General features: G+C 33.5%; 1 pseudogene across 1 annotated transcript; it reads left to right on the top strand.

Annotated features, from left to right (window-relative positions):
• The first annotated feature begins 412 nt into the window (after nt 1–412).
• LOC148780552 (cytochrome P450 71A1 pseudogene) lies at nt 413–7,149 on the top strand (annotated as a pseudogene). The gene is made up of 2 exons (XR_016041412.1): nt 413–1,141; nt 6,882–7,149. The product of XR_016041412.1 is annotated as a cytochrome P450 71A1 pseudogene (transcript).
• The last annotated feature ends 486 nt before the right edge of the window (nt 7,150–7,635 follow it).

Here is a 7,635-nt window from a genome sequence, read left to right as displayed (position 1 = left end):
ATATATATATATATATATATATATATATATAAGTTTGTCTAGGGTTAACAACCCTTCAAAATATAAAGGTTTAAGTTAAAAGGAGTTGTGATAGGTGTATTTATCAAAATAATCATCATTTTTCTATTAAAAAATTATTTAAGTAGGTAATTTTACCATTAAGCAATGACAAATTTGAAATTTTCACAAAAATACAATGGCATTTTAAAAGTTAGTGTCCTGAAACTTTATTTATAGTGCCATTATCTTTTAGTTAAAATGTCAATTTTACCCTTTATGTAGATAACAAAATACTTTTTGTCTTGTAATAATATTTACAAAATTGCCCCGCAATCGGAAAATAATCCAAAAAAGATAAAAACATTAGATTCACGCCACACCCTACAAAATGTCCACCAAATAGGCTCAATGCCACACCGCTCTCCGGGCTAAACTGGCGAAAACCTATGGACCCCTCATGCTCCTAAAACTAGGCCAACTGCCCACCCTGGTGGTGTCTTCTGCAAATATGGCAGAGCAAGTCCTGAAGGTCATTGACCTCGCCTTCTCGAGAAGACCCCCTCTCATTGCGGTCAAGCGTCTGTCGTATGGCTACTCAAACGTGTCATTTTCGCCCTATGGTACATACTGGCGGAAAGTTCGCAAGATATTAATCCTTGAACTGCTCAGCACAAAGAGGGTCCAGTCGTTTCAGCCGGTGAGAGCAGAGGAAGTGAAACATTTGGTTGATTCCATCTCATCTTCCGCCGAAGCTGGTTTGCCTGTGAATTTGAGCATGATGTTACCTATTCTCTCTAGCAATATAGTTTGTAGGGTCGAATTCGGGAAGAGGTATTGGGAGAAAGGATCGGCATTTAAGGACATGATGGAGGAAACACAGAGATTGGCAGCAGGTTTTTCTTTAGGGGATGTGTTTCAATCAATGGAATGGGTGAACTACCTTACTGGACGACAATGCCGGATTGAGAAAAACTTTGCTAGATGGGATGAATTTCTTGAGATGGTGATAGCTGATCATCTTCTTTCTTCTCATGGGTAGGCCAAGGAAGAGGAGGATTTCGTTGATGTTCTACTGCAACTGCAGAGAGACGAGACCCCTGACTTCACCCTCACCAGAGATCAAATTAAATCACTTGTCTTGGTAATGTCTCTATACATTTCAATAGCCCAGTTGGCTCAACCTTAAAAAACTAGGGCATGGGCTACAAAATGTCCCTCGGGAGCTAGGCGTGAGTCTTATGCTTTTATTTTTTTTGATAAAATATAATGACCAAACTATTTTTTAAAATTTTCATGGTTATTTTGGATATTTTATTTTATTGGAAATATTGTTTTTATATTTTTCGCTAGTGCTAGTTTAATAGAGGATTAGACATACAAAATTTGGTGTTAAAATAGTTTGTAGAAAAAAATTAAAAATAAAATGATATAGAGAGTGACATTATGATTGAGGCAATCTTAACCTTCTATTCAGAATGGACGGTTCGATAAGAAAAAGTATATAAGTTTTTTGTTGTAGGGGATGCATAAAACAGCTTCCATTATATATACCTGCTTTTTATGTACATTGCATCTTCCTCTGTTAGCTAGTGACGACTTTATGCCCTCACAACAGATAGGAATTCCAAATCATCAATCTTTTTACTGCACCATGGGCCCTGTCCTTCTCTTTTCTCTGTTTATTACTGGCTAAGCAGGTTAGGGTGCTTTTTTATAAGGGACAAATTTCATTGTTCATACTCCACTTCCTCAGGCAAATCTTGTATCGACTGGACTCTTCCTTTTTGTCAACTGCTAATGCCTTAGAGAGGGAGACAATCTAATCATTGAAAAGAAAGAGCCGACCACAAATATATATTAATATGTAGCAAAATATTTTGATATAGCCGCTTTATAAAAATAAGTAAAGCCTTGTATTTTGGGATTATAAAACTTTCAAATCAATTATTTGGGCCTTAACTATTATAGTCATAATAAAAAATTAAGATTTCAAGCCTAAAAATGTGATATATTGTGAGTTACTATCTAAACTGTCCATTTCACCCTAAAAATAAATTTTCATAGATACACAAGATCTATACCACTTTTTTAGCTTCAAAAGTCATAATCGGATTTGAAAATTAATTTTAAAGCCGTGATTTTCGATGCACAAAGTACTTTCAAAGGGAGAAGATTCAAAGTGATGCTTTACTTTGTTTTCATAGAGCCTAAGCCTTATAAAATCGCATCCTATGCATTATGGATTAAAAATACCTATCCGCGTGAGTACCTAGAGATAGGTATTGATATTTAAATTGTCGGTCGTGTTTTGCATAACATCTTGATACACACTATTCTTTAAGTGGTATGAGTTCATTTAAGAAAGCGCACACCTATTTTAAGACTAACATACTAAATGTCTTCATCCTTGATCTTGAGAAAAAGTGATTTTCTTTTTTCACTGTAATCTTTTTCCTTTTTCGCTTTGGCCCATGAAGAGAGGTACTGCCACAATCCTTAGTCTCTTAAGGAAATGTAGCTCTCTCTCTCTCTCTCTTTCACATGTATCCAACTTGTGGCATTAATAGAGTGATTCTTATAGTGTGATTTTTGACATGATAGATATGATGTTCAATCTTTCTTCGAGAGATTTTAAAACCAGATATATATTCCATTTAGGCATACATAGCTTGTTATTTTCGGGTGTGAATGTTCAATCATTAGTAATATATTGAAAATAGAAGATATGTTAATTCTCTCAAAATGTTATTTCACAACATAAGAGCCAACACAGTTGTCCTAATATAGTTCGGGAAAGGTTTCTATATTTCCCTTACAACATAGAAGATCTATGCTTCTCTTACCATCTAGCCGTCCAATTTTGATTAAGAGAGCCACTCATTGTTTGATCTTAGATCTAACGTTTCAAAGTATTTATTTTTATTTTTTTTATACAAATTGTATGAATATGAAATTTGGTATGTGCCATACTCTCATTGAGGTGCATCTATAAAAAATATTAAAAATAATGTTTTGATATTTGGTCATTTTATTTTATTAGAAATATATTCTTTTTATTTTTCGCTAGTGCGAGTTTAATAGATGATTGAACATACAAAATTTGGTGTCAAAATAGTTTATAGAAAAAACAATCAAAATAAAATAGTGTAGAGACGTGACATTGTGATTGGGGCAATCTTAGCCCTCCTTTCAGAATGGACAGTTGGATAAGGAGAAGTATTAAGTTTTATGTTGTAAGGGAAGCATAGAAAGCTTGCCCATATAGTTCTTGTTGACTCTTATTAGTTTATGTTAGTAAAATTAAGAGAAGGGATAGAGTAGCACCCGCATGATGTGAATGCTTGAAAGGTGAGCAAGTACCTTTTATTGGTTTAGATTGAACTTGACATCCACATGATGTGGTTTGATTTAAGGGTGCAGTTGGCATACGGATGCATCCATAGCTGTAGAGGTACGGTGCACCTTCAAATTTTATCATGGCATATAATTTTGATGTAAAATGTTCTTAGGATTATCTCAAATTCTATTTTTATATCTAATCATAAAATTTAAAATTTAAAAAATGGTTAAAATCAAGTAGATCTATAAACATATGAAAATCTTGAAAATGGATGGTGTAGATAATATGTTATAAAATGCAATATTTTTGAGACTTAAAATCTTTTTATTTTTCATGGTCATACATCTCGATTTCGAGATGATCAATCAAAGGGTTTTTCAACATTAAAACTACCTTTTCCGATATATTTTTGAGGTGCATCCGTAGTTCTACATTATAAGATTGCATCCTTATACAAACTTTTTTCCTTGATTTAAAGGTGCACAAGTAAATTTTTTAATGATTATATGTTTCTAAAATTTGGTGAGTAGATGTATTTTTATGTGGGACACAAAATAGGGATAATAAAAAGGATGTGGTTTCTATAAGGTTGCAACGTTAAAGAATCCAATTAAGGAGCACCTCCAAATTTTATCATAATATATAATTTTGGTGTAAAAATTTCTTAGACTTATCTGAAAAACTATTTTTATATCTAATTATAAAATTTTAAACTCCAAAAATGGTTAAAGTCAAGTAGATCTATAAACAGATGAAAATCTTGAAAATGGACGGATCAGATAATATGTTGCAAGATGCACTATTTCTGGAACTCAAAATATTCATACATCTCAATATCGAGATGATCAATTAGATGGTTTTTCAAACTAAAACAACATTTTCCGATGAATTTTTGAGGTGCATGTGTAATTCTACATTTTAAGGTTGCAACCTTATATAAACTTTTTTCTAATAAAAATTATTGTAGATAAAAAAATTAATTAGAATACTCCTGAATATTTTAGGGGTAATTTGGTTAATTTATTTATTCAAAATAATTTTTATTATTTTTATATGGTGCACCATATAAAAATATATCTAGTCACCAAATATTTGATAAATATAATTTTTATACAAACATAAAAAAGAAACTATTTTATGGCAATTGGATGTGCCCTTGTTCAATCTCAGCCGTTGGAAGGGGTGCTTGTGCATCATTCCATCATCCACATGATGCGGTTGGGAGACTTTCCTTTGTGGATATTTGTATGATTGAGTTTTTTCCACATGTGTGTTACTATAAACAACTATTATTGATTCCAATTTATGTTTTATATCCTTTTAATCGAGAAGAAAGGTGGTCCTACAATACAAGGACAACAAGTTGAGGAGGTGTAGAAACCCTTGTTTTGTTTTCTAGGTGTCCTTAACCTAGAATTAAATATTACAAACTAATGTATGCCTTTCTTATGTCATCCTAGACCCTTTTCGGCCTTGTTCTATTTTAGCCCATAATCCTTGAGATTGATCCTCTATAGGCCAAATACTACAAACCCTTAAAAAACTAATCAAATTATACTACATTTATCAATCTATTGTAGAGGATTTATTAAGACTTCAAATCGTCTAAGAATTACTCAAATTCGGCATACGATTTGAAAGTTATGATCAAAATACTTGACAATTTTTTAAAAGAATATATGGCCATTTGTGGAAATGTGAACTGCATCTACTTATCACAATCATCATCATCATAGCCTTCTCCCAACTAATTAGGGTCGGATACACAAATCCTAGTCTATCACTCAGCTCTATTAAATGTCATACCCTCAGTGAGGCCAAAAGTCTCAATATCGAACTGCATCTATTTATGTTTATCCTATTTTGAATTCTTACATGCTTAGCCTTCAAACTCTTTCTCTTATTGTGGAAAATGAAGAAATTTAGAGAACAATATTTGTGTAAAATTATCAACACCCATTGAGAGGGATGTGGGTTCTATTTATAATACTTATATACTTATCCTTGAGTAATAGAACCAAGGATGTGATTACAATAAATCTGTACAGATATGAACGAGATTACAATATATCAAGTTAATACTTATCTTTCTAGAACATCAGCATTATTATTCTTATTACTGTCCCTCAAACTATTGTCAATGTGAAACATGGACAACTTATTTACTATCGAACGATGTTGTGATGTAGGAAGACCTTTTGTAAAAATATCAGCAAGTCGTTCTGTAGTTGAAACATAATCAAGAGTAATCTCTCCGCTTTCAACCTTTTCTTGAATAAAATGATAATTTGGTTTAATGTGTTTGGTCCATGTATGAAGAACTGGATTAAAGGCAAGCTTGATTGCACTCTGATTATCACAACGAAGAACTGCATGTTGAATTCTAAAACCCAATTCTAATAGAATGTGGTAATACCAAGTTATTTAAATAGCCATGGAAGACATAACGCGATATTATGCTTCTGAACTTGAGTGCGAAACAATCATTTGTTTTTTTACTACTCTAAGACACTAGATATTCGGCAAAGAAAATACAAAATTCAGTTATTGACCTTCTTGTATTGGGATCTCCAGCCCAATCTGCATCAAAATAGGCAATAAGATTAATTTGTCTTCCACCAATGGGAAAGAAAAGACCATCACCCAGGGTACCCTTCACATATCGAAGAATTCTTTTCGCTGCTATGTAGTGTATCTCATGAGGATCATGCATAAATTGACATACTTAATGGACAACATAGTTGATATCTGGTCGAGTGAATGTAAAGTACTTTAGACCACCAACAAGACTTCTATATTTTTTTGGATCTTGCATATAAACACCATTTCTAACAGAAAATTTTTTTGTTGTGACCATTGACGTTGGTAATGGTTTCTAGTTACTCATTTCAAATTTTTCTAACAGATCCAAGGCATACTTGTGTTGTGTCGAGTTCATATATTGTCTCGTGCGTTCAACTTCCACACCTAGGAAATACTTTAGATTTCTAAGATTTTTTATAGCAAATTGTGCCTCGAGCATTATTTAGCTGCTTTATTTCATCTTCATCATTTCTTGTTATAATGATATCGTCAACATAGAGCAGCACCATTGCCAGCTTTTGTTCTTCCCTTTTTAGAAATAGGGAGTTGTCTACAACACTTCAAGAACAAGCCCCCGTAAGAAGAGTTTTGCAGAAGCTTTCAAACCAAGCTCATGGGGCTTATTTAAGACCATATATCGCTTTGTTTAATCTACACACAAGATTAGATCCTTTGGATTTACCGTACCCCGGTAGCTGCTCTATGTAAAATTTAGCCACCAATCTCGCTTTGTATATTTCAATAGTGCCATCAGCCTTGTACTTAATCTTATACACCAATTTACACGCAACAACATTATTATTGTTTGGTCTAGGTACAAGACCCCAATTGTGGTTATGATGAAAAGCAAGCAATTCCTCACTCATAGCCTCAATCCACTTGGGGTATTTTGTGGCTTCTTTGTAGGTACTTGGTTTTGTATGTTTATTGCATTTAATGAGAAATGAATAATGTTCAGGGGAGTGCTCACCATATGATGTCCAATCCTCAATATGAAAGAACCTTCATGGTTGAACACCTTTAGAGGACCGACGTGGCTGATTATTGTGGGTTGATGCACTTGAAGTACTTTCTATGGAGGGATTAATATTATCACCACCACTCAGTACTTGGCCAATGGATGCATCTCTCAAGGACTCAGAACTACAATGTAATGATTGAGATCTAGCAGATAACATGTCATCAACATGCGATATAATAAAAGAAGATAAAGGCTGTGATTCATCCTTCTAGCAATTTTTCTTTTCGTCCTTGTAAAATCGTCCCTCATTAAAGATCATGTGACAAGAAACATGCATCTTTCCGCTAGCAGGAGAGTAGCATCGATATCCTTTATGCTCATCATTGTACCCAACAAAGACACATTCTTCTGCCTTGGTAGAGAGTTTCAGCCTTAAGGATTTATCACTACGAACATAACACATGCAGTCAAAAGCATGCAAAAATGAATAATCGAGAACTTTTCATGTGAGCATTTGATATGGGGACATGTTGTTTGGATTGACAAATGTTGGTAACCAATTAATAACAAATAAAGTTGTATGAAATGCATCACTCCAAAAATGCATCGGTATCTCACTATGAAATATTAAAGACAACTCCAATTCACTGATGTGTCGGTGTTTGTGTTCTATCACACCATTCTGAGCAGGTGTACGTGGATAAGAGAATTGTTGTTTAATATCATGAGTTTGACATAATGATCTAAAGCA

The sequence above is a fragment of the Amborella trichopoda genome, chromosome 9, assembly GCF_054954075.1.
Source record: "Amborella trichopoda isolate Santa Cruz 75 chromosome 9, AtrichopodaSantaCruz75HAP2 v2.0, whole genome shotgun sequence".
NCBI classification, from domain to species: domain Eukaryota; kingdom Viridiplantae; phylum Streptophyta; class Magnoliopsida; order Amborellales; family Amborellaceae; genus Amborella; species Amborella trichopoda.
This window is presented reverse-complemented; position numbering and strand designations above follow the sequence as displayed.